We start from the raw sequence: 27842 nt of genomic DNA, 5'->3' as shown, positions 1-27842 counted from the left end.
TGTCCGTCTGGCGTGATTTCACATAGCCCATGCTATTCATTAGACCACAGAGCACCCGCATGCCGAAAGTGGCGACAATCCGTCCGGCAGTTTCGGAGGAGAAACGTCAAATTACGCGCAGACGTCAACAGAAAAAAAAAAAAAATATATATATATATATATATATATATATATATATATATATATATATATATATATTGTTACGGATTTGGAAGCCTCTTGCACACAGACAGTCAGCAGTCCCAAAGTTGTTATTGTTATGACTCTTCACCCGGCCGAGTAATGACAGAGTCGAATGAGGGTTCTCGAATGATACGATTTATTTCAGAAGATGGCACTACGCATGCGGAATGTGACTCAGTGACCCTTCAGTCAGGCTCCCCTGAATCACATTAAGAATATGCTTCAAAACAATCACATATATAATCACACAAAGCAAAACTGGGTGTGGACTAAAAGTGTAAAGGAAAACTGGGTGTGGACTAAAAGTGTATGCTAAGGGATAAGGAAACAAAGAAGTAAAAGAAATAAATGTGGCAGTGGGCTTCTTTCCCCCCTCCCTCGGGCCCTAGGGGAAGTTGAATCGGTCAATTCTCAGATATGCAACCACAGTTTCCAAGCCACCTACACAACTCTCAGATATGAAAGCCTTGCAACCTAATAACTTTCCTACACTCCTTCACTAGCACCTGCTGATAACAAAGGCAAAGCTTTGGTGATCACTGAGAATAGGAATGTGTGGGCAGCATACACTGAAGGAACACTTCCACAGTTCTCTCCAAGGTCGCACTAAGGGCGCACCACCACAGGGCAACAGGAAGGGTGATAAGGGCTTAGTTTCCAAGAAACAGGAACAGCTGGGCTCTGTCCAAAAACAGTGGGGTGCATGGAACATTGGTAGCCTGAAACATTTAAAGCAACATTTTAAAGCAAGGTTTGAATAATGCACAGTTACAAGCAAGGTTAGAATCCTGACAGCTGATTAACACACAGCTAATGGTCCAAAATATGACCACCCAACATATCATCATAACAGTTTCGCTCCTTGGTCATATTTTGACCATTCCCAGCCACACCTGAGACTCACCGACCGAGTGGACCCCTATTTGGTTCCTGTAGCAGCTACCCCTAGGCCCCCCGCGCCTGCCAAACGGATTTACGAATGCCGTGATAGCCATCAACATTCCCCAAATGAGAAGTCCCCAACTGCCGGTGGTTCAGGTTAGCTTCTGTTACCATTGTCTTCCCCCTTTTGTCCTACCCACTGCCACATGCCTCCCGTTTAAGCTGCAGTGTATGAATTCAATGCTAAGTCCACACCATATTAACATGTAATACTGTTCTATGTTAGCAGCAGTGGTAATACTATTGTTTAAACAATTATACATGCAAGTAGCAAAGTAGTACTCAAGGCACGGGTGTAAGCTCGTCCAGCGCAGGAGTCACATCTTGCACTGGAAGGCAAAACGACACGCACTCTCTCCTGGGTTAGTTATCTGCTTCAACAAGGAGGAATGGTTGTAAACCTTGGCCTAGGTCCACGTGTATGACGTCCCCTGAAGGCCCTGGTCGTCCCCCTCCCCATTACTGGCCAAGTCGTCCTCAACAGAGAGTTCGCTGTTAATTATTATAATGGCCTGGGTGAGGGGTGACGCTGCGCAGCACTTCTTCAAACAAATGGTAATGAGAAGTTTGATTAGAAACACCCCAAAAATTACCACCACAATGATTAAAAGTACTGACCCTATTAGTCGCAACAACCAACCTCCCAGCCCTGGAAGATCGACTTCCACCATGCATAACCTTCCTCACGTTCCACTCGATTGCTTGTGAGAACTTCCACCACCTTTTTAATTCGGGCCACCGCACGATTAGTTATGTCCTTCGGGTCCGGAATCCAGACGCAACATTCTCCTTCAATCATCCCGCATACCCCTCCTTGCTCTGCTAGAAGCATGTCTAAAGCTACTCTGTTCTGCATTACCATAGCGCGCATTGATACCAACATCTCTGTTAATTCTGTATAGTAAGCCATGGTTACATTACCTAAATATTCCAAAACTTGCGAAAGCTCATCTAACCTAATGCTATTAATCGTAGTACCGGCATGTGGCATGAAAAAGCCAAGAGCCTTCTCCCACCAGGTGCCTTTGATCACCCCTAAGCGCTCTGATACACCGGCCCATCCCTCTGGATCCCCTGTCTCTGATGCGCTGCGTCGATGCCGTGGTGGTGCAGGGGTAGGGTAAAAGTGGTCTTAATCCTGCTATCCGGAAATACTGAAGCTAAATAACAACTCCCTTCCCACCCTTTGGTAGGTAGGGGTAAGCCTTGTCCCCGCAAACCAAGTGAATGCCTTTTGGCGGGATCATCCCGTTGTCATGGTGTAAGGCTGCTTTTATTGTGAATGTTACTTGCTCCCTCTACCTGGGTGTCCGGGTTAACAGCGATGACTTCCTGGTCAGTTGATTTCGGGAGGGGAAGTTGAATCTCACATTCTGACTTTCCCATTCTGTTTGCTCCCTGTCCTGTAAAACAGACTGCTCTGGTGTTTTCTACCCATAGGGGAGATGGTACCACCATTACATTAGCACTCGGATTCTTCTCTGCATAGACCCGCTTGTGTATAATCACGGGCTGAGGTCTTAGCTTCGAGCCCTTCTACTGGTCCGGTTACATGATTGAAGATGGTTAATGGTAATACGAAAAGAGGAAGTCCGGTCACGAGGCCAGATGGTGGTTTAAGGCACACCCAGCACTCACTCCGGTTCTCAATGTTTGCTATCTCTGTGGTTAGGGCTACAAAGGTATTCGGGGCCTTGTCGGCGTCCCCTGTCTGCGTACATCAAAGTGTATCCAATTACTCCATGCTGTTTGGTTGCTCAATAGAACGCGGCAATAGTATGCCAACTGGGTGTCGTCTGGTACTTGCGGAATTCTAGTTATCAGACTTGCATGCTGGCCCCATTCATATCCTTGTCGGTTGTAGGATCCCTTTTGCCCCTCTCTGTTTCTTTACTTGTCGAGCTACTAAGAGAACCTGCCCTGCAATATCGTAGTACCATACGATGGCCTTAAGTTCCTTGTGTCGTTTCTACCAGGTCACTAGACCCATCTGCTAGGATGCAGGGTATTTCTATGAGTTGTTGAGGTCGGAGCAGCGGTACCTTTATGTTCTTATTGTTCGGAACCATTGACGAAAAAGGTTGGAGTGCGGTTAACTGAAAAGACTCTTACTGTGTCTAACTCCTTGTTATGGGTTGTCCCAAAATTTGCATATTTGCTTGCTGTCACCTCTTGGTACCCCTCTCCTGCTACGCTGTAAAGAAGTTGCTAATTCACTCTCGTTTCCCCATTCGTGGTTGAGGTGTAGGAGGCGTGTATGGTTCTCGGGGTCTAAGACTATCGGTTTGCTGCCTAGTGACAGGCCGCCTTTGCACAGGAGTAGCACTAGCACCAGGAGTTGCATGTTGTGTCGTCAAAGTTCCTGTCGCTGTTTCCTGTATTACAATGTTGTTGCCGTCTAAACCTGCCTGTTCCACGTTTGGCAGGGTGCCTGGTCCAGGTTCCGACTCCACGTCTGGCGGGGCGTTTGGTTCTAGCGCTGGTCTTTCAGGATCCCTGTTGTCTACGTTTTCAGGTCCCGGGTCCGGCGGGGCACCTGGCTCTGCTTGCAGTGGGTCTCCCTGTACTATCTCTCCCTGTCCTGCTGGGCCAGCCCCGTCTCGGTTTGGTGGTGGTGGAGGGGGTCTCTGTAGAGATATCACGTCTTCCCCCTCGTCGTCGTCTTCACTATCCCGGTAAAAGACTGAATCGGACACAGCCGGAACCTCTGCTGAGGTTACCTCCTCCGGTTCCCTAGTTTCAGCGGCTTCCTTGGGTGCTCGTTTACAGTGTGAGTGGTGTATCCATGCACTCTTACCCCTCACTTTGACGGCCGAGAGCGTGGTCAAAAGTACAGTGTAGGGCCCGGTCCACTTGGGTTGTAGGGCGTCCTTCCGCAGGAACTCTTTCACCCAAACTCGTTCAGCAGGTTGGAAATCATGTAACGGGTCTCCAGCAGGTATCGGCAATGCTTCTTGTACCTGTGAGTGAAAAGCCCTAATGGTAGCAGTGAGTGTTCTGCAATAGTTCATCATTCCGTCAGTCATACATGCCAAATCCCAATCTCCCATATCTGGCGGAGCCGAGACCGGTAACTGTATAGGACGTCCTGTTATTATTTCGTGGGGCGAGAGCCCCCTTGTGGCATTATTTGTTGCCCGCATTTTCATGAGTGCTATCGGCAGCACGTCTGGCCAGGGCATTGACTGGTCCTCGCAGAGTTTGGAAAGCGTCTGCTTTAGGGTTTGGTTCTCTTTCTACTGCCCCTGCTGACTGGGGGTGGTACGGACAATGCAGGTTCTGGTTGATACCCAAGCCTTCGCCAACTTTTCTCATTGCTTTTGCCGTAAAAGACCCTCCTTGGTCCGAGGATAGTCGTGTTGGAATCCCAAATCGCGGAATTACTTCCTGTAAAAGTAGTTTGGCCACTGTATCAGCTTCCTGATTGGTCGTGGCGAAGGCCTCTACCCACTTAGAAAACATATCCACAATTACCAGCACATATTGGTGATGTTTGTATGCCGGCATTTTTATAAAATCCATCTGAAGGTGTTGAAACGGTCCGGACGCGGGTGGGTGTGCTCCCCGTTTCTTGGCGGCATACTTCCTGTTATGTCTACCACAGGTCGCACAATTGCTAACCACCTCTGTTGCTGCTGTTGTTACACCTGGGGCATTCCAGGTTTGACGAATAATTTCCGCCACCCCTTTTATTCCCATATGGCCCTGCGCATGTGCAGTGAGGGCGAGCCATGGGAGCAATATCCGGGGTACAAATGGTCTATTTCGCTCATCCACCCATACTCCATGTATGTTTTGCTTTGCACCCTCCTTCACCCTCCATGATTCCTGTTCTTCCATAGTTGCGGAGACCTGCAGGTCCTTCAGCTGTTCTTGCGTTTGTGGACCGCCTACCATTTGCTCCACGTAAAGTTCGGTCGTTGGTTGTGGGTTCGCCTCCTCCTCATCGAGCACTGCTTTTGCCGCTAAATCTGCTCTTTCATTGCCTTTTGACACTTCATCTGTCCCTCCTGTGTGAGCTTTGCATTTAATCACTGCAATCTGTTGCGGCTCTTGTGCTGCTCGTATCAGTCGTTTGATCAAGTCCCCATGTCGGATAACCTTCCCTGAGGACGTCTTAAAGCCACGCAAGGCCCAAATGGCAGCAGAGTCATGTAAGATGCCCCAGGCATACCTAGAATCTGTGTATATGTTCAATGTCTTACCCGCACCCAGCTCACACCCGCATATCAATGCTTCCAGCTCAGCTTGTTGGGCTGAAAATCCCTTTGGTAACAATTGTTTCCTCAAGGTGGCGCTTGCGGTGCATACTGCAAAGCTAGCGATGGTTCTTCCCCATTGGTTCTTCCTCGCCGCTCCATCCACGAACAGTTCCAATTCTGCATTTTCGATCGGGGCTTCCTGTAGGTCACGCCTAGCCTTTGTCTCTTCCACCAGCACTCGTTCACACACATGTGCCTCTCCCTCATCACCCGCTGGCATTAGGGAGGCTGGGTTCAGTGGCGAACATCTTTCGATCGTTATATTAGTTGCCTGCAACAGCACCAAATCATGTTGAACTGCTCGTCGCTGATATATGTTGTGTCTTATTTTGCCGTATCAGCGCCGCCACATCATGCGGTACCTTTACAGTCAGCGGAGAACCCAAACCAGCGTTGCTGTTGCGGTTACTGCGTATTGCGTTGCTGCTACTAAGCGTAAGCACGCAGGGTAGGCGGCGGCGACCGAGTCCAAATGACTACTGTAGTACGCAATCGGCCTATTCTTTCCTCCGTGTTCTTGCGTCAGCACCGCTGGGCGAACCCTCCTCTTCATGGACGAATAGGGTGAAGGGAAGATCATAGTTCGGTAGCCCCAATGCTGGTGCTTTTGACAAGGCCTGTTTCAATGTTTCGAAGTCTTTGTTCGCACCATTCGTCCAGGAGATCTTATCCCCTCTGCCTCTTTACCATGTCGTACAGTGATCGCGCCCTAACTGCATAATCAGGGATCCACTGCCGGCAGTACCCTGTCATCCCGAGGAACCGTCGCAATTGTCGCAATGTAGTGGGTTTTGGGTGCTCTAGGATTGTCTCCACCCGTTCAGCTCCGAGGCTCCTCTTCCCCTGTTCCAGTATATGTCCCAAATACGTCACCCTTGGCTGCGAAAACTGTAATTTGTCTTTGCTGACTTTGTGGCCCTTTCGGGCGAGAGCTGTTAACAGCGCTACAGTGTCCGTTTCACATTTCGTTTGATTGTCCGAGCATACCAACAGGTCGTCCACATATTGTATCATGACTGATCCTTCCGGGAGCTCTATGTCCTCCAGGTCCTCCTTCAGAGCCTGCGAGAAGAGCGTTGGACTATCGCAGAACCCCTGTGGAAGTACAGTCCAGGTGTATTGTTGTCCGTCGTAACTGAAGGCAAACAAGTGTTGCGACTCTTTGGCTAGCGGTATGCTAAAGAACGCTGAGCACAAGTCTACCACGGAAAAATGCGTCGCAGTGGACGGCACCCCTGACAGTATCGTAACCGGGTGTGGCACCACGGGAAAGGACGCTTTCACACACTTATTCACTGCCCGTAGATCTTGTACGAACCTCCATTTGTTTCCTCCGGGCTTCTCCACCGGCAGGATTGGTGTGTTACATTGGCTCTTAGTAGGTATTATCACCCCTTGGTCGCGTAATGATGCTATCACCGGAGCGATCCCTTCTATTGCCTCTTTGCGCAACGGGTATTGAGCCACTCGAGGCAGGGGTACCCCCTCCTTTATCTGGATAGACACGGGCGTTGCGGCTAGCACTCTGCCCACGTCATTCGGATGTCGTGTCCATAATTCAACAGGTACTTCCTGTAGTCTTTCTTCCGTTCTCGTTTCCCTGTTTGTCTGGCGGCGTGGCCTTTCGCTGTTCATCTCATGCCTTTCTAACATACATGACAAAATCTGATCAGGTAAGCATACTTTCCATCCATCCCCCCGTCGACTGGCCTGTAAAGTGCTCTGGGTTTCACTATCCCTCCCTGGTGGTTCCGAGGCACATCTCAACCTGGTCAACATTCTTCCCAGTTCTTCGGCACTATGACCTTTACCGACCGCCATTGAGACGTGCGGGGTAAGTCCTTCTCTGTGCTTCATTAGCTCACGTTCCTTGTTAGTTAGCTCCACCTCCATTGCCGCTCCCTCTTTCCCGATCCACAAAGTGGTTGTCATTAAAGTGCGTGTGGTAGCGTACTCTTCATGTACTCTGTCCGAGTAATCAAAATCCTGCCCTGTTTCGTCATAATAGACCGTACAGTGTAAAGGCAGTTCCACTTCTTTCAATTCAATGTCGTTGCCACGCAACCATTCCTCTACGTCCCGCAATCTTTTCGCACTTTCCCAATCCCTAGTCAGTTTATCTCTCCCCTCTTGTGACACAACCCGCAACCAATAGGCTACCGGTCCGAGTTCGGTCATCATGAGGGTCATTACTCTCTTGCAATGCCAGCGGAGCATCTATGAAAACTCCGTCTTGCTTGCATGTTATGGTACATCCCATTCTGCACAACAAATCTCTTCCTAACAAATTCATCGGTGTGTTTGGCTACCAAAAATGCATGTTCTCCCGCAGGGGACCTACTTCAATTCGTAATTTGTCCGAGATCGGGATATCCTCTCTCCGTCCCGAAACCCCCACCACACTCACTGACTCACCTGAGAGTGGCAGGTTCTTTATCTCTCCTTGTTTTAGTGTTGACCGGGTGGCCCCTGTATCTACCAGGAATGTTACTTGTCTCCCCTCTACGTTTAAGGTCGTGGTCAATTCCCTTACATTCCGCGTTTCCCTTTGCGGAGCCACCACGGTGTCCTCATGTCAATAGTTTCTTCCTGCTGTCTCCCTTCTCCTCTCATACTCTCTAGGGCGCCGTTGGTCTCTCTTGCTGTTGTGGTGGCCGCGAGCCCCAGCCTCCGTTGTTTAGGCGGTGCCGGGCAGTCCCGAAACCAGTGCCCGGATTGACCGCAGTTAAAGCATTCTCCCTGTTTTTGCGGCTCCCTCTCTCGGTTCCAAGGCCTCCGCTGGTCCCGTTCGGCTTCATACCGGGGTTCCCAATCTGGATTTTCCCAGCGAGGCCTGCTTTCCCTCTCTTCGTATTTACGGCTTTTCAATTCAAGATTTCTTGCAACTAGAGCTTGGGTATCTTTCTTTCCCCTCCGTTCCTCTTTCTCTCAGAGTCTGCCAAGCCTGTCTTGCCCTTTCAAACACGGCATCTACGTCAGCCGTTTTCCACCCTGGCATGTCCGCTTTCACCTCTCGCCTTACTTCGTCACACAGTCCATCTACGAACATAGTGTTCAGGAAATGGAGGGGCGTCTGTGCGATGTTAATAAATCCTGAGTGCAGTTCGATCTGCTCATACAGTCGTGCCTTGTACTCCCCAGGTGATTCCTTGGGATTCTGTGTGACATCCTGTATTGCCTGCCAATCCATTACCCTCGGGGCCATTTCCGTCGCAAGTTCTTCCATCAGGGTTTGTACTCTTCCTCTGTACAGTGCCTGTGCTTCCCGGTCGGCTTCCTCCGGGTAATGTCGGTTTAAGGTGGTATCTGTTTCTCCTTCCATTTTTACACTCCAGGCTGCCGCACGCCGGCTCCAAACCGCACTGGGCAAGACTGCAGTGCAGATAAACCCTATGTCTGTCCTGGTTGCCCCCTGCATTTTTATCTGGTCGTGTAATATCTGAATGGCCCTTCTCGGTCTTTTCTTTATACATTCTTACATGCTAGCTTTTACTCCCCTAATGTCTTGTGTGCTCCATGCTCCCCAAACCCAATCTCCCCGTGCTGCTTGTCTCATGGGGAACTGGTGAATGTCGGTCCCTCCTTTTACTCTGTCCCCTTCTAAGACAGGGTAAATTCCTTTTGTTGTTCCAAGTCGGGTTGTCGTCTTTCGGTTCACGTCGTCGTTGGGATTTCTGCTATCTGTGCTAACGCCTGCTTCAACTTCTCCTGTCTCTCCTCACTCTGTATCTTGACCTCCGTCAGCTGCGCTAACACTTGGTCTAGTTCCCTCTGTTTGTCCTCTCCCTGTGTCTTAACTTCCGTTAGCTGGTCTAGCGCCTGTTTTAGTCTCCCTTGTCGTTCCTCGTCTTGTATTTTTCGTTGGTTCACAGTCCCTTCTAGTCCGAGTCGCCTATGCTCTGTCTCGACTTGCGACTCCATTAGCCACGCGGCCAATGCTTTCCAGTGTGGTCCACTTTGTTTCGGGCCGCCTGCTTTGCCCTCTATCAGCGCATTACTCACTGTGTTTAATATCTTTGGATCTAAGGATCCAGTCAGCGGAAAGTGATCTTTTCTTCCCGCGGTCCACTTCACCCAGTCCTGTATTCCCTTTACGTTATCGATTCCATATTTGTCACTGATAACTTTCAATGTTGTTCCTTTTGGTATCTTCTCGTTCTTTGAAGATTTATTCCCCATTCTTTTGTTCTTATCTTATCAACCGCCTAATAGCTATAAATCGTTTCTCCTTTTACACCGGGACTGAGGTCCCTTTCAATCAGCCGCCTAATAGCTGTAAATCGTTTCTCCTTTTACACCGGGACTGAGGTCCCTTTCTCGACCCGCCGCCTAATAGCCTCAAACCCAATGAAGGCCTCTAACCTTCCCTCTCTTGGTACAGGATTCCAACCTGTTTCCTCCTTATTTCACACGGATACCTTTATCCTCGACCCTTACCGGCTCTACAAACACTGCCTGACAGCCCTTCCCCTTTGTGCTCTTCAGACAAACCGCATTCGAATCACCTCATATGTGTTTACCGTTACAGTTCTTGATTCGAGCAGATCCTGGAGCTGCGTCCGGCAGGGCGCAACCCACCAAGTGTACAGCGCTCGCCTAACTGGGGCTCCCTATTTTAGGTGCCCTACGTGCGATCGCCACGTACCTTTTAGCTGATCCCTTGCGATCGCTGTACACCAAGTGGAGTCCCACCGTCCACACCGCCAGCATCAGTCGAATCCCATCCTCGTCGCCAATTGTTATGACTCTTCACCCGGCCGAGTAATGACAGAGTCGAATGAGGGTTCTCGAATGATACGATTTATTTCAGAAGATGGCACTACGCATGCGGAATGTGACTCAGTGACCCTTCAGTCAGGCTCCCCTGAATCACATTAAGAATATGCTTCAAAACAATCACATATATAATCACACAAAGCAAAACTGGGTGTGGACTAAAAGTGTAAAGGAAAACTGGGTGTGGACTAAAAGTGTATGCTAAGGGATAAGGAAACAAAGAAGTAAAAGAAATAAATGTGGCAGTGGGCTTCTTTCCCCCCTCCCTCGGGCCCTAGGGGAAGTTGAATCGGTCAATTCTCAGATATGCAACCACAGTTTCCAAGCCACCTACACAACTCTCAGATATGCAAGCCTTGCAAACTAATAACTTTCCTACACTCCTTCACTAGCACCTGCTGATAACAAAGGCAAAGCTTTGGTGATCACTGAGAATAGGAATGTGTGGGCAGCATACACTGAAGGAACACTTCCACAGTTCTCTCCAAGGTCGCACTAAGGGCGCACCACCACAGGGCAACAGGAAGGGTGATAAGGGCTTAGTTTCCAAGAAACAGGAACAGCTGGGCTCTGTCCAAAAACAGTGGGGTGCATGGAACATTGGTAGCCTGAAACATTTAAAGCAACATTTTAAAGCAAGGTTTGAATAATGCACAGTTACAAGCAAGGTTAGAATCCTGACAGCTGATTAACACACAGCTAATGGTCCAAAATATGACCACCCAACATATCATCATAACAGTTATTTCATTAAGTATGTGTTTATAGTTATAATCCATCCCCTGTGTCTAATGGGAATTTCATGTGTGCGCTGCGAGTTATTTTGTGGTTAGTTTTTTTTTTTATATTCCCCAACAACAACATCCTGCTTCGTTCCGCCACCCAACCAAACCTTCACGCACCGACTCCATTATCCACGTGTTTTTGGCTGAAGATGTGGGTGGAGCCTCCATCACCTCAGATCGAGGCTCCGCTCTGAAGAAGGGCAGGGAGTGTTTCCTCTAGCCAATGGACGAAGAGCGAGCAAAGCCGAGGCGCTCCAGCCAATGGGAAGCCAGAAGGCCAGAGACAAGTACAGAGCCTCTTTGGGGGGTGGGCCACCGACACGCCACCTGTCCAATGGGAGGCAGAGTTCCCTCAGGACGGATCCCTCCCACCTCGCAGGAGAATTTGAAGAATTGTCGGTGCGATCCGTCTGGGTCGTCTCGTCTGGTCTGCTGGCCATCTTCTGTCTTGGTGCTGGCTGGCGTCTGCTGCTTCGTCTTGGTTCTTTGACGCTTGGCGTGAGGTTGTCCGTGTGGGTTTGAGTCCCACCGTGGTAGTTGGAGCGTCCGATCTTCCCAATCCCTTCCACGATAATCCCGAGCTCCACAAGGCCAGGTACCAGCAGAACTCTGACCCTCCAGTTCACCTACCCTCCCCGGCTGGAGGTCCGAATAAAGGCCGGTGGGGTCCATTTTATTTTGGTGTGTGTGTGTGTGTGTCTGTCGTGGCGCCGTCCTATAAGTGGAAATTGTTGAGTGTTTTTGCTCACTGTACGTTGCCTGCATATTCGTGATTAAATCTGCTCTGTCTCCCTCTCCCCATTATAAATAAAGCCCGTGTTAAATGTTCCAGTTCGTTGCCTGTCATTTCTTCCATTGGCCCAGTATGATTCGGGCTTGAGAAGTAGAAAGGCCATTTCTGCCGTAAGTTGTCATTGGGACCGGCGCGGCTTTGGTAATTCCTGCTTGGTAACACCGAACCCAAGTCGGTGCATTTGACTCGGTTCGGACAGAGTCGGCCGAGGGTGAGGCTTCCCCGGAAGCTGGCGGCATGAGTACTTAGGTAAATTGGAATAGACAAGTGGACCCTACCTCGCGCAAAATGATAAAATCGTGAGTATTTTTTTGAAATATGTATATATATATATATATATATATGTATATATGTATGTATGTATGTATATATATGTATATATATATATATGTATATATGTATATATATATGTATATGTATGTATATATGTATATGTATGAAAATATATATATATATGTATATGTATATATATATATATATATGTATATATGTATATGTATATGTATATATATATATATATATATATATATATGTATGTATATATATATGTATGTATATGTATATATATATATATATATATGTATGTATATGTATATATATATATATGTGTATATATATATATATATATATATATATATATATATATATATATATATATATATATATATATATATATATATATATATATATATATATATATATATATATACACTAGCAGGGATACCCGTGCTCCGCACAGGAATCCCGTGGATGACGGTGGATCTGAAGGAGTATATGTCACAGTTAATTGTAAAATTGTCGAGGCTGCCACCATTATTATTTTTTTTTCATCACCACTATAATATTGTTGTGGTTGACGAAATTCACAAACCACCATTCAGGTCCCTTAGGTGAGATATCTCTAAGTATATGTGTAGTTAGGCCCAAACCCGTTGTTTCGAGGGAATAAATGTCATTCAGTCGGGCTGCGACTCTTCAGGATAGCCGTTTTTCTTTTACTATCTTTATTTTGGACCAGCCGCCATTACTACCACCACCAACCACGTCTCAACAGCCATCAAACAACCACCAACCACAACGCCGCTTCACAACAACAGCCACGACCTTTACCGTCACAACTCGCCACCATCGCATCACCACCATTCTTGCGCCACTTGTGGGCACCGATACTGGACTCGTGCAGGGCGCGCACCGAGCAGCGTGTTCAGAAACATCACAGACTTTCCGAGAAAAACGGATCAAAAACGACTCACGCCCACTTCTGTTCCGTCGTATCGGAGAGCGTGGGGCGATTTGGCCCCGCCTCCAGGGCGTTGGAGTGAGGTCGCTATATGCAAATTCATGGATCAAAAAGCATTCACGCCCACTTTTCCTCGGTCCAATGGGGAGCCAGTTAGAGGTGAAGGGTCGGAGGTAAAGGGTCAAAGGTGGGGGAGCGAGGCCACGGGGGATATAAACGGCCGCGCTCGCCAAACAGTCCAGTTCGGAGGGGAGAGTTCGAGTTCGCGGTTGGGAGTTGTCGGTGGAGCTGGGAAGAAGTGGTAGTAGTCAGAGTGAAGAGGACGGAGCTGTGGAGAGGTGGCGGCGGCGAAGGCGATCAAGGGGGTGCTCGCGTCGGAGTCGGGGAGCTGCGGAGGGAGAGGCCAGCAGCGCGACCGAGGTCGAGGTGGAGACGCTCGTCGCGGGACCCGAGACAGGGTGATATCCTCCTCCCCCCGAGCATCAACAACCCCCTCCTGTTTCCCCCCCCGCGCTGAGATATTGCGACAAGGGGGCCCCTTTTCCACCCCCTACCAGACACTGCCCGCGAGGCCCGCGGAGTTGGGGCGCCACCGCCGCTCTGCGTCTCATCATCAGACGGGTAGGCCCGACACGGTCTCGGCCCCAGGCCCGCCTACCCCCCTCATCCTGGAGGGTGGTTCTTTTTCTTTTGCTTTGGGTATCTGTGTTGTCGGCGCCGTCTGTGAAGTAAAATTGTATAAGTGTTTCCGTGTGCTCGGTAGTCGGATAGCTCTGCATTGTGTTTCTCTTTTATATTTGCTTTTTGTGTAATATTGTGTTTCTTCTCCTTTTACATGTGCTTTTGGTGTAATTGTATATGTGTGCTTCCCGTTCATCGCGAAATAAATGTGAATTATGTTGAACTGTTTTCCCGTTTCGCTTCGTCTTTTCTTTCATTGAATCTCCATCTTACTTCACGTAAAGGGTTGGTAGTGGGCTGAATACGCCCGATAATTAATCGAACCGTCGAGGCCGATGATAACACCGCTCGGTTATCCCGATAGTACGGAACGGGTCGCTTAAAGTGGCCCGTGTCCGAAGTCGACCTGCGGCGAGGTGCGATCGCCCGGTCTACCCTCCGTGTGGGTACTTAGGTAGGTCGAATTTGGCGAGCAACCCTATCCCACGCGGGGGGCCGATTGGCACGATCGTGGTGAGGCCGAAAGGTCCACCCGTGACTGGTTCCCGGCGTTAGTCCGAGAGGGTCACGACTGGATTGTCCGTCCGCTGGGCGACGTGCCGCGATTCGAGTTAAGTGGCCGTTCGCACGCCGGCGGGCGCGAATCCGCAACACTGGTGTCAGGTCGTGCGATACAAACTCATCGCCCTCCTCGCGGCACTGGTATCGGAGAACGGGAAAACGGGCTCTCCTGTCTCCAGCTAAATTCACGGGAATCGGTCCAGGGGTGAGAGGAGCGACCCCCGATTCCCTCCAAATTACGAGCGAGCTAAATTAACCCTTCACGAGAAATAAGATGGCGTCTCAAGGCGAGCGGGAGCCGGGGGTATTAGAAATGGATGTAGAATGTGTAGAATCCATGGTCCAGGATGAAATCCCCGTGCAGGAAATGTTTATTGTACAGGAAAACGAACTCGCCCAACTGAACCCAGAGCCCGAAATAGGTGCGGCAGCGGCCGCGGTGTATGACACCTCCCCTCCCTCTCTCCACCAAAACCCCCCGATCCTTGCCGAATCGGCTCACCCAAGCGCACCCGACATGGCCCAGCTATTCACCATGCTGGCAAAAATGAATGCGGAACTGAAAACGGAAATAAAAGGCATGAACAAGCAAATGAACGGAATGGAAACAAACATGAGGGAAGAAACTAAAAAGCTGCGGGGTGAGACGCAGAACATGGGCCGATGCCTGCAGGCGGGCATGAAGGCCGTTAGCAGGGAGCTTAAAATGGCGACTCCACGTGTGGGAGCGAACGAGCTGGGAGGGGGTGCAACGGCTGTCGGGCCCGCGGTGGAGGCGGGTGACAAAATAATTCGGGGGGCGTGTTGGGCGAGGGTCGTGACAGAAAAAGTGACGGTAGCCGGGAAGGGAACGATAGAGGGAAGACGACACGACGAAGACGGGGATAGAGACGCACACACACACACACGGAGGTAGTGGAGGATAATGGGGGTGAGCTCGCGGACTGGGTAGAGACCCAGTGCGAGCAGTTGGATGGCCTCCTCCAGGAACGAGGGGAGGGAGTATGCCCCCTTGAGGCGAGTCACGACCAGGTGAGTTCGGTCGTGCTTTGCGAGGTTGGGAGGAGGAGTGCTGCGAACGGGTGCACGGAGAGCTTGGGGGGTATAGAGGCCCCGGAGACCCTTGTGGGGACACGAATCCCCAGTGAGGTTGTCCCTGTGTGTGTGGTGCAAGGTGTGAGTGCGTCCCCGTGTGTGGAAGCGACCCCGTGTGTGAGTGGTGTGGTGGCGGTTGTGCCGGAGTACGTGCTTCCCAGCACGCCGTGTGTAAAAGGGGCACCGCAAGTGAAAGAGGCCGTGTGTGTGGATGAAACGGCCAGTGTGGATGAGGCACCGCGGGTGAGTGCCCCCGCGTGTGTGAGTAGTATGGTTTGTGTGAGTAGTATGGCACGAGTGAGTGAAAGGCCGCGAGTGCGTGGAGCCACGTGTGCGAGGGAGGTAGCATGCGTGAGTGAACGGCCGAGTGCAAGGGAGACCGTGTGTGTGAGAGAGCGGTATATAAGGGAGATGTCGGTCGGCATGTGTGAACATGCAGCCGTGTCTCCCGGTGTGAGTTTAATGGTGAGGTGTGTTAGTGTCGTAACACGCAGGTGTGCGTGGGTCGAATGGCGACGACGGCGACATGTAAGGAAAGAAAGCCGAGTAGCGGCTGTAGTTGTTTCGGGGACCGTGCCGGGTTCACCCAGCAGTGAGCACGAGGTCCGTGCTGTGCAACGCACGAGGCCCCCATGTGCTCGCTTGCGAGAGTGAAGTCCCGGTCCGGAAACGCACGCGGTGGATTTGCCGATCCCGCGGACGGACAAAGTTTAGGCAGGATTATGGATTTGGACCGGACGGGTTCTCCACGCGATCGTGTGTGTTAAGCTCCAACGGGAAGAGCACATGTGTTCGCGTGGGGAACCCCTCGAGACGTGGGGCTTGTGTTTTTTTTATGCGCACGGTGACGTCATGGCTGCACGTGGGGTTGGAATCCGGCAGGAGGGGTATCCCTGCCGGATGGTACCGTCCAAGGAGGGACGAGGAACACGTGCAGCTGCATGACGTCACGGGCAGGTGCAAAGTGCGCGAGCTGTGAGTTGCCGCGCTGGTGATGCGCATGTAAAAAAAAAAAAAAAAAAGGAAAAACAAGCCTCACTTTCGGGTGCACAGGATTCCTGGGCAAGGGGTGGAAGACCCCCTTATCAGGGCACAGGATGGAAACTAGTTAGGGGGAAGGGTTAGCTTAGTTAGACCGACTTCATGGGGCAGGGGTAAGTCCTCATGGAGTCCGTGGAATGGATTAGTTAGAGGGATTGTAGCGAGATTTAGGTTGGGAAAATGGAGTATGGGATTATTTTGGAGACAGTGACAGACTTGTGGATATGTAGAGGGTACGTAGTTTAGCTACGTAGTGTTAAAAGGAACGTGCTACTAGTTTAAGGGACGACGTGGGAGCACGAGTTAGTTAGGGGATGTAGTTAGGAGGATGGCAGAGTTCAGCGGTGTGTGTGTTGAAGAGTTGGTGAGTTGTGAGGTGAGTTCTTGTTGAGTGAGTGAGGCCAGTGGGTCTGTGTGAGTGGAGCGAATGGGGAATGCATGGTGCGATGAGTGATTGGGGGGAGGACTGACTCCCGCCCAAGGGACCCCCGGGGTCAGCGTAGAGTGAGTTAGGGGGTTAGTTAAATTGAAAAATGGAGGTCGTTTTGTTGTTGGTGTGAATGTAGGCTCGAAACCCGTTTGGAGGGGTGCAGGAGCCCTGTTGACGGGTTGGGAGCGTGGCTGCGAAAGGTGAGTATCGCTGAGTGGGTACCCTGGGCACCAGGCGAGTCGGCTGTGGTAGGCCAAGGGCCCATGGGGGGCCGGGATAGCGTAGTGGGCACGGGTGCGTCTGCTTGGTGCGGAGGCCCGGGGCGCCATTAGCCGCGTGGGCAGTGTTGTGGGCAAGGGTGACCCTCGGAAAGGGGCCTGGGAAGCCAGCCTGCCACGTGTGCGTTTCAGGGGAGGTGCCATGGGGGGCACTCCCCGGTGTTAGCGAGCTGGTAGGCTCGGAGGCAGTGTAGTGCCCGGGGGTGCCATAGCGGGAGAATCGGCAGAGGGTCGTGCCTGCCAAAGGGAGCCACGTGTCCCAGCCATGAGACCGTGTGAGGGCACGGAGAGAAAATTGGGGGGCGAGGCCCGAAATTGTGAGGACACCAACACAGGCGACGGGAATCTGGGTTGTTAGAACCAATAGTTTAAGCGAGAGGTGCTTGTTGAAAGCCCCGGGGTAGTTTAACAGTTAAATGGTTAGGGTAGATTAGGAAGTGTACCCCTCCGCACCATCCATCCCCTCGCTCTCGTTGTGGGCCGCTGGACCCACTTTGTTATGGATCGCTGAAGTCTGGGGAGGCCATTCTGAGGCTTCGTTGGGCCTCGACACAGGACGTTCGCTCTCCCTTATTCCCCTCCGGGAAGGGAACGTAGGGGTTGGGAGTAGGCTAGGTGACAGGATAGGTTAGCCGAACAAAGACGATAAAGGGGGTTAGGGGACGATTGATAGTGGGGAAGTAAACATAAAAACAGTAAAAATAAAAAAAAATAAGTTGGGGCTAAATTGGGGTTTGACAAATTAAGGGAGTGGGTATGAACAGTGACAGGCAAAGGCGATAGGTGGGAGGGAGACAGGTAGGTCCGTCCGAGCCCGCCTTCTGAGTGGCCAGCACCACCGCACTTCCTCCACCAACCTCCACTGAACGGCAAAGGCTGGCCAGCTTTATCTGCTGGCTGCGTTGCTGCAAGGCAAAGGCCGGCCCACTTCATCGGCAGCTGTTGTTTTGCTGCAAGGCCTGTGCCGGCTGGATCATCTGCAGCTGTTTTTCTTCAAGGCCCGTGCCGGCCAGTTCGTCTGCCGGCTGTGTTTGCCTGCAGCGGCCTTATTCTGCAGGCTGTGTTTGCCTGCTGCCTTTGCCATGCCATGCCCACTGCCCCTGCTCACCAGCCCCCGTTCAATTTTTGCTTTGCCCCCCCTGTTCATTGCCATGTGCGCCAGGATCAAGGCAATAGTTTGCAAGCTGCGAGAACTGCCCTGATGGCAGCTACAACACGGGCCTGCACTGGCGGCCCGTGCACCGTGTTTGTGTTCATCCATCCATTCGTTGTGTTCATTGCGTGTGCCACTTGAGCTGGCACGGAGACTGCGTTTGTGCAGCCCGTGCACCGTTGTGGTTCACTGCGTTCAGTTCGAAAGGGAAGGCCTTGGACTGCGTGTGAACAGCCGGCCACGTTCCCTGTCACCTGCATTGTTTGAGCCAGAGACTGCATGCGAGCAGCCTGGCTCCCTGCTAACTGCTTTCTTTTTGCAGAGTTCATTGATCCTGGGCCATGGTTTAGTGTAAAATTTGTAAGTTAAGGTTAAGATGTACTGTAAATATGAGTGCGCCCCCGGCATGTTTGTCTTAGCGCCGGCAATTTTATTTAAGTCGTCCGTGTGAGTGAGTTTGTTTAGGTCGTTACTCAGCCCTCAGGTTATTTATTTTGGGGACACGAATACCATGAATGTCGCACTCAGGGATCCGTAGGTAAAATGTACTAGGGGAAAACTACACATGATGGCACACGAAAATTTGACGACTCGGGACGAGTCTGTAAAAAGGGGAGGGGGTAGTGTTGTGGTTGACGAAATTCACAAACCACCATTCAGGTCCCTTCGGTGAGATATCTCTGTAAGTATATGTGTAGTTAGGCCCAAACCCGTTGTTTCGAGGGAATAAATGTCATTCAGTCGGGCTGCGACTCTTCAGGATAGCCGTTTTTCTTTTACTATCTTTATTTTGGACCAGCCCCCATTACGACCACCACCAACCACGTCTCAACAGCCATCAAACAACAACCACCAACCACAACGCCGCTTCACAACAACAGCCACGACCTTTACCGTCACAACTCGCCACCATCGCATCACCACCATTCTTGCGCCACTTGTGGGCACCGATACTGGACTCGTGCAGGGCGCGCACCGAGCAGCGTGTTCAGAAACATCACAGACTTTCCGAGAGAAACGGATCAAAAACGATTCACGTCCACTTCTGTTCCGTCCTATCGGAGAGCGTGGGGCGATTTGGCCCCGCCTCCAGGGCGTTGGAGTGAGGTCGCTATATGCAAATTCATGGATCAAAAAGCATTCACGCCCACTTTTCCTCGGTCCAATGGGGAGCCAGTTAGAGGTGAAGGGTCGGAGGTAAAGGGTCAAAGGTGGGGGAGCGAAGCCACGGGGGATATAAACGGCCGCGCTCGCCAAACAGTCCAGTTCGGAGGGGAGAGTTCGAGTTCGCGGTTGGGAGTTGTCGGTGGAGCTGGGAAGAAGTGGTAGTAGTCAGAGTGAAGAGGACGGAGCTGTGGAGAGGTGGCGGCGGCGAAGGCGATCGAGGGGGTGCTCGCGTCGGAGTCGGGGAGCTGCGGAGGGGAGAGGCCAGCAGCGCGACCGAGGTCGAGGTGGAGACGCTCGTCGCGGGACCCGAGACAGGGTGATATCCTCCTCCCCCCCCGAGCATCAACAACCCCCTCCTGTTTCCCCCCCGCGCTGAGATAGTGCGACAAGGGGGCCCCTTTTCCACCCCCTCCCAGACACTGCCCGCGAGGCCCGCGGAGTTGGGGCGCCACCGCCGCTCTGCGTCTCATCATCAGACGGGTAGGCCCGACATGGTCTCGGCCCCAGGCCCGCCTACCCCCCTCATCCTGGAGGGTGGTTCTTTTTCTTTTGCTTTGGGTATCTGTGTTGTCGGCGCCGTCTGTGAAGTAAAATTGTATAAGTGTTGCCGTGTGCTCGGTAGTCGGATAGCTCTGCATTGTGTTTCTCTTTTATATTTGCTTTTTGTGTAATATTGTTTCTTCTCCTTTTACATGTGCTTTTGGTGTAATTGTATATGTGTGCTTCCTGTTCATCGCGAAATAAATGTGAATTATGTTGAACTGTTTTCCCGTTTCGCTTCGTCTTTTCTTTCATTGAATCTCCATCTTACTTCACGTAAAGGGTTGGTAGTGGGCTGAATACGCCCGATAATTAATCGAACCGTCGAGGTCGACGATAACACCGCTCGGTTATCCCGATAGTACGGAACGGGTCGCTTGAAGTGGCCCGTGTCCGAAGTTGACCTGCGGCGAGGTGCGATCGCCCGGTCTACCCTCCGTGTGGGTACTTAGGTAGGTCGAATTTGGCGAGCAACCCTATCCCACGCGGGGGGCCGATTGGCACGATCGTGGTGAGGCCGAAAGGTCCACCCGTGACTGGTTCCCGGCGTTAGTCCGAGAGGGTCACGACTGGATTGTGGTGGGCGACCGTCCGGTCCGGTGGGCGACGTGCCGCGATTTGAGTTACGTGGCCGTTCGCACGCCGGCGGGCGCGAATCCGCAACAATATTATATTTTCCCCGCCATGTTTTATATGCAGAAGACTCGAGTTCAAAAATGTTAAGATTTATTGCCGCATCAGATAAAAAACCATAATGCCTCAACAATGTGAGGCTGGTTTCATGTCATCATTTGCAACTTAATTAATTCTCATTCTCGAGCAAATTCCGTTGGTCCCATGTCAATTGGCTGAACTTGAAAAATTAACGTCACGCAATCAGGTGATTACGTCATAATTCGGAAACCGGGAAGTCGGAAGTCATTGTCTTCAATTGACTGAAGCATTATTTTTTCATTCTATTGCAAATGGCGTTGGCCCCATGTCAATCGGTTGAACTTGAAAAATTAACGTTACGCAATCAGGTGATGACGTCATTCGGAAACCGAAAGTCGGAAGTACAATTCTTTTACATCGGGACACTCGCGGGTACATGTTCTGTCAGCATGTGAAGTTTGGTGAGGATCAGTCCAGTACTTTTCCGTGCATAGGTCACAGACAAACACACACACAGACAGACACACTTTCAAATATATATATATATATATATATATATATATATATATATATATATATATATATATATATATATATATGTGCATATGTTTATGTGTATATATATATATATATTTATGTGTGTATGTATATATATATATATATATATATATATATTTATATTTTTATATATATATATATATATATATATATATATATATATATATATATATATATATATATATATATATATATATATATATATATATATATATTGTTGCGGTTTTCGCGCCCGCCGGCGTGCTGACGGCCACGTAACTCGAATCGCGGCACGTCGCCCACCGGACGGACAATCCAGTCGTGACCCTCTCGGACTAACGCCGGGAACCAGTCACGGGTGGACCTTTCGGTCTCACCGCGATCGAGCCAATCAGCCCCCGCGTGGGATAGGGTTGCTCGCCAAATTCGACCTACCTAAGTACCCACGCGGAGGGTAGACCGGGCGATCGCACCTCGCCGCAGGTCGACTTCGGACACGGGCCACTTAAGCGACCCGTTCCGTACTATCAGAATAACCGAGCGGTGTTATCGTCGACCTCGACGGTTCGATTAATTATCGGACGTATTCAGCCCACTACCAACCCTTTACGTGAAGCAAGATGAGGATTCAATGGGAGAAAAAGACGAAGCGAAGCGGGAGAACAGTTCAATAATAAAGCACATTTATTCGCGGCACACCGGAAGCACACATATACAATTCCACCAAATGCACACAAAAAAAAGAAAACACAATTCCATTTACACAAAAAGCAAATGTAAAAGCGAAGACAATGCAGAGCTAATACCGACTACCGAGCACACGGCAACACTTATACAATTCTACTTCACAGACGGCGCCGACAACACATACCCAAAACCAAGGAAAAGAAATACCCCCAAGAACGAGGCGGGCCTGAGGCCGAGACCGGGTCGCGCCTACCCGTCTGGTGATGAGACGCGGAGCGGCGATGGCGCCCCAACTCCGCGGACCTCGCGGACAGTGTCTGGCAGGGGGTGGGAAAGGGGCCCCCTTGGTCGCACTATCTCAGCGCGGGGGGAAACAGGAGGGGGTTGCTGATGCTCGGGGTATAGAGGATCTTTATTATCCCTGGTGTGCGTCTCCACCTCGGCCAGGTCGCGCTGCCGGCCTCCCTCGGGCGTGCAGCTCCCGGCACCGACGCGAGCACCCCCTCGTCTGCCTTCGCCGCTGCCGCCTCTCCGCCTCTGGACTCTCCGACTCTGGACTCTTCTTTGGACTCTCCCGTTGGACTCTTCTTTGGACTCTCCCGTTGGACTCTTCTTTGGACTCTCCTCCTCTCCACCTCTTCTCCGCCTCTCCACCTCTTCTCCGCCTCTCGACTCCTGACTGACGAACACGGTCCTTTTATCCCCCCGTAGCTTCGCCTTTGACCCCCTCCCTTTGACCTTTCACCTCGCTCCCCATTGGCCCGAGAAAAAGTGGGCGTGAAGGCTTTTTGATCCACAAATTTGCATATATCGATCGTCCTGGAGGCGGGGCCAAATCGTCCCTCGCTCACCGATTGGACGGCAAAAAGTGGGCGTGTGTCGTTTTTGATCCGTTTTTGAAGCACAAATCCGTGATTTTGTACACGCTGTTCGACGCGCGCCCTGCACGAGTCCAACACCGGTACCCACAGCGGGGCAAGAACGGTGGCGATGCTACGGTTGCGAGGTGTGACGTGAAGGTCGTGGCGGTTGTGGTGAAGCGGTGGTTGTGGTTGTAATCATGGCGGTTGGTCCAAAATAAAGATAGTAAAAGAAAAACGGCTATCCTGAAGAGTCGCAGCACGCATAAATGACATGTATTCCCACTAGACAACGGGTTTGGGCCTAACTACACATGCACTTACCGAGATACCTCACCTAAGGGACCTGAATGGTGGTTTGCGAATTTGGTAACCACAACACTACTCCCTCCCCTTTTTACAGACTCGTCCCGAGTCGTCAAATTTTCGTGTGCCATCATGTGTAGTTTTCCCCTAGTACATTTTACCTACGGATCCCTGAGTGCGACATTCATGGTATTCGTGTCCCCAAAATAAATAACCTGAGGGCTGCGTAACTACCTAAACAAACTCACTCACACGGACGACTTAAATAAAATTGCCGGCGCTAGACAGACATGCCGGGGGCGCACTCATATTTACAGTACATCTTAACCTTAACTTACAAATTTTACACTAAACCATGGCCCAGGATCATTGAACTCTGCAAAAAGAAAGCAGTTAGCAGGGAGCCAGGCTGCCCACATGCAGTCTCTGGCTCAAAACAATGCAGGTGACAGGGAATGTGGCTGGCTGCTCACACGCAGTCCAAGGCCTTCCCTTTTGAACTGAACGCAGTGAACCACAACGGTGCATGGGCTGCACAACGCAGTCTCCGTGCCAGCTCAAGTGGCACACGCAATGAGCACAACGAATGGATGGATGAATGGATGGACGCAAACACGGTGCACGGGCCGCCACTGCAGGCCCGTGTTGTAGCTGCCAACAGGGCAGTTCTTGCAGCTTGCAAACTGTTGCCTTGATCCTGGCGCACATGGAAATGAACAGGGGGGGCAAAGCAAAAATTGAACGGGGCTGGTGAACCTGGGCAGTGGGCATGGCATGGCAAAGGTGAGCAGGCAAACACAGGCCGCTGCAGGCAAACATAGCGGGCAGATGAACTGGCCGGCACAGGCCTTGAAGCAAACACGGCCAGCCGATGGCACAGGCCTTGCAGCAAAACAACAGCTGCCGATGAAGTGGGCCGGCACAGGCCTTGAAGAAAAACAGCCAGCCGGCAGATGAAGTGGGCCGGCACAGGCCTTGCAGTAACACAGCCAGCAGATGAAGCTGGCCAGCTTTTGCCGTCAGTGGAAGTTGGTGGAGGGAGTGCGGTGGTGCTGGCCACTTGGAAGGTGGGCTCGGACCTACCTACCTGTCTCCCTCCCACCTATCGCCTTTGCCTGTCACTGTCTATACCCACTCCCTTAATTTGTCAAACCCCAATTTAGCCCCAACTTATTTTTTTGTTGTTTTTATGTTTACTCCCCCACTATAAATCGTCCCCTAACCCCCTTTATCGTCCTTGTTCGGCTAACCTATCCTGTCACCTAGCCTACTCCCAACCCCTACGTTCCCTTCCCAGAGGGGAACAAGGGAGAGCTAACGTCCTGTGTCGAGGCCCAACTCAAGCCTCAGAATGGCCTCCCCAGAGTTCGGCGATCTCTAACCAAAGTGGGTCCAGCGGCCCACAACGACAGCGAGGGGATGGATGGTGCGGAGGGGTACATCTCCTAATCTACCCTAACCATTTAACTGTTAAACTACCCCGGGGCTTTCAACAAGCGCCTCTCGCTTAAACTATTGGTTCTAACAACCCAGATTCCCGTCGCCTGTGTTGGTGTCCTTACAATTTCGGGCCTCGCCGCCCAATTTTCTCTCCGTGCCCTCACACGGTCTCCTGGCTGGGACACGTGGCTCCCTTTGGCAGGCACGACCCTCTGCCGAATCTCCCGCTATGGCACCCCCGGGCACTACACTGCCTCCGAGCCTACCAGCTCCCTAACACCGGGGAGTGCCCCCAATGGCACCTCCCCTGAAACGCACACGTGGCAGGCCGGCCTCCCGGGCCCCTTTCCGAGGGTCACCCGTGCCCACAACACTGCCCACGCGGCTAATGGCGCCCCGGGCCCCCGCACCAAGCAGGCGCACCCGTGCCCACTACTCTATCCCGGCCCCCCATGGGCCCATGGCCTACCGCGGCCGACTAGCCTGGTGCCCGGGGTACCCACTCAGCGATACTCACCTTTCGCAGCCACGCTCCCAAGCCCGTCAACAGGGCTCCTGCACCCCTCCAAATGGGTTTCGAGCCTACTTTCCCACCAACAACAAAACGACCTCCATTTTCCAATTTGACTAACCCCCTAACTCACTCTACACTGACCCCGGGGTCCCTTGGGCGGGAGTCACTCCTCCCCCCAATCACTCATCGCACCATGCATTCCCCATTCGCTCCACTCACACAGACCCGCTGGCCTCACTCACTCACCAAGCACATGCTTCCAATTCACTCACCAACAACTCTTCAACACACTCACCGCTGAACTCTGCCATCCTTCTATCTGCACCCCCTAACTAACTCGTGCTCCCACGTCATCCCTTAAACTACAGCACGTTCCTTTTAACACTACGTAGCTAAACTACGTCCCCTCTACACATCCACAAGTCTGTCGCTGTCTCCAAATAAATCATTAATAAATTTCCCAACCTAAATCTCGCTACAATCCCTCTAACTAATCCATTCCACGGACTCCATGAGGACTTACCCCTGCCCCATGAAGTCGGTCTAACTAAGCTAACCCTTCCCCCTAACTAGTTTCCATCCTGTGCCCAGGGTAAGGGGGTCTTTCACCCCTTGCCCAGGAATCCTGTACACCCGAAAGTGAGGCTTGCTTTTTTTTTTTTTTTTTTCATGCGCAGCACCTGCGCGGCAACTCAGAGCTCGCGCACTTTGCACCTGCCCGTGACGTCATGCAGCTGCACGTGTTCCTCGTCCCTCCTTGGACGGGACCATCCGGCAGAGATACCCCTCCTGCCGGATTCCAACCCCACGTGCAGCCATGGCGTCACCGTGCGCATAAAAAAACAAGCCCCACGTCTCGAGGGGTTCCCCACGCGAACACATGTGCTTTGCCCGTTGGAGCTTAACACACACGATCGCGTGGAGAACCCGTCCGGTCCAAATCCATTTACCTGCCTAAACTTTGTCCGTCCGCGGGATCGGCAAATCCACCGCGTGCGTTTCCGGACCGGGACTTCACTCTCGCAAGCGAGCACGTGGTGGTCTCGTGTGTTGCACAGCACGAACCGCGTGCTCACTGCTGGGTGAACCCGGCACGGTCCGCGAAACAACTACAGCCGCTGCTCGGCTTTCGTTCCTCCCATGTCGCCGTCGTCGCCATTCGACCCACGCACACCTGCGTGTTACGACGCACACAGTCCACTCCATCACATTCACACCGGGAGACGCGGCTGCGTGCTCCCGCATGCCAACCGACATCTCCCTCACATACCGCTCTCTCACACACACGGTCTCCCTTGCATAACCCATACCACTCACACGTGGTGCTCCATTCACTCGTGCCTCACTCACACACGCGGGGGCACTCAACCGCGGTGCCTCATCCACACACCGTCCCTCACTCACACACGCGGGGGCACTCACCCGCGGTGCCTCATCCACACACAGCGTGCTGGGAAGCACACACTCCGGCACACTCGCCACCACACCACTCACACGTGGTGCCTCACTCATACTGGCCGTTTCACTCACACACACGGCCTCACTCACACACGGTGCCTCATCCACACACGCGGGGGCACTCAACCGCGGTGTCTCATCCATACTACGTGCCTCACCAACACATACGGGGGCACTCACCCGCGATGCCTCACCCACACTGGCCGTTTCATCCACACACACGGCCTCTTCCACACACGGTGCCTCATCCACACACGGCGTGCTGGGAAGCACGCACTCTGGCACCATCGCCATCACACCACTCACACACGGGGTCGCTTCCACACACGGTGCCGCACTCACACCTTGCACCACACACACAGGGACAACCACACTGGGGATTCGTGTCCCCACAAGAGTCTCCGGGGCCTCTATACCCCCCAAGCTCTCCGTGCACCCGTCCACAGCACTCGCCCCCTCAACCTCGCAAAGCACGACCGAACTCACCTGGTCGTGACTCGCCTCAAGGGGGCATACTCCCTCCCCTCGTTCCTGGAGGAGGCCATCCAGGTGCTCGCACTGGGTCTCTACCCAGTCCGCCAGCTCACCCCCATTATCCTCCACTACCTCTGTGTGTGTGTGTGTGCGTCACTTACCCCGTCTTCCTCGTGTAGTCTTTCCTCTATTTTTTCTGTCTCCCGTGTCTCTGCCAACTCGGTCACCTCTTCACCCTTTACCTCCCTTGTCTCAACTATTATTATTTCCTTTGTCACGGCCTTAATGCCCGCCTGCAGGCATCGGCCCATGTTCTGCGTCTCACCCCGGAACTTTTTCATCTCTTCCCTCATTTGCTGTGTATTCGCATCCATCGTCGTTTTCACTTCATTTGTATTTGTATCCATCTTTTCATCCATTTTTTGTGTATTCGCATCCATCTTTTCGTTCATGCCTTTCATTTCCGCATTCATTTGTGCCAGCATGGTGAATAGCTGGCCATGTCGGATGCACTGAGCTGAGCCGTTTCGGCCGGGGTTGGGGAAGGGTTTTGGTGGAGAGGGGGGGGGGAGGTGTCATACACCGCGGCCGCTGCCGCACCCATTTCGGGCTCTGGGTTCAGTTGGGCGAGTCCGTGTTCCTGCACAATCAACATTTCCTGCTCGGGGATTCCATCCTGGACCATGGATCCTACACATTCTACATCCATTTCTAATACCCCCGGCTCCCGCTCGCCTTGAGACGCCATCTTGCTTCTCGTGAAGGGTTAATTTGCTCGCTCGTAATTTGGAGGGAATCGGGGGTCGCTTCTCTCACCCCTGGACCGATTCCCGTGAATTTAGCCGGAGACAGGAGAGCCTGTTTTCCTGTTCTCCGATACCAGTGCCGCGAGGAGGGCGATGAATTTGTATCGCACGACCTGACACCAGTGTTGCGGTATTCGCGCCCGCCGGCGTGCTGACGGCCACGTAACTCGAATCGCGGC

General features: G+C 51.8%; 1 protein-coding gene across 9 annotated transcripts in view; it reads left to right on the top strand.

Moving 5' to 3' along the window:
- TSFM (Ts translation elongation factor, mitochondrial) overlaps positions 1 to 27842 on the top strand; it is a 101174-nt gene that overhangs the window by 53781 nt on the left and 19551 nt on the right. The window lies entirely within an intron of this gene.

This window comes from Eptatretus burgeri, chromosome 4 (genome assembly GCF_056783735.1).
Source record: "Eptatretus burgeri isolate ZD-2024b chromosome 4, Ebu_testis_v1, whole genome shotgun sequence".
Classification (NCBI taxonomy): domain Eukaryota; kingdom Metazoa; phylum Chordata; class Myxini; order Myxiniformes; family Myxinidae; genus Eptatretus; species Eptatretus burgeri.
The sequence above is the reverse complement of the archived record's forward strand: the minus strand, read 5'-3'. Positions and strand labels throughout refer to the sequence as shown.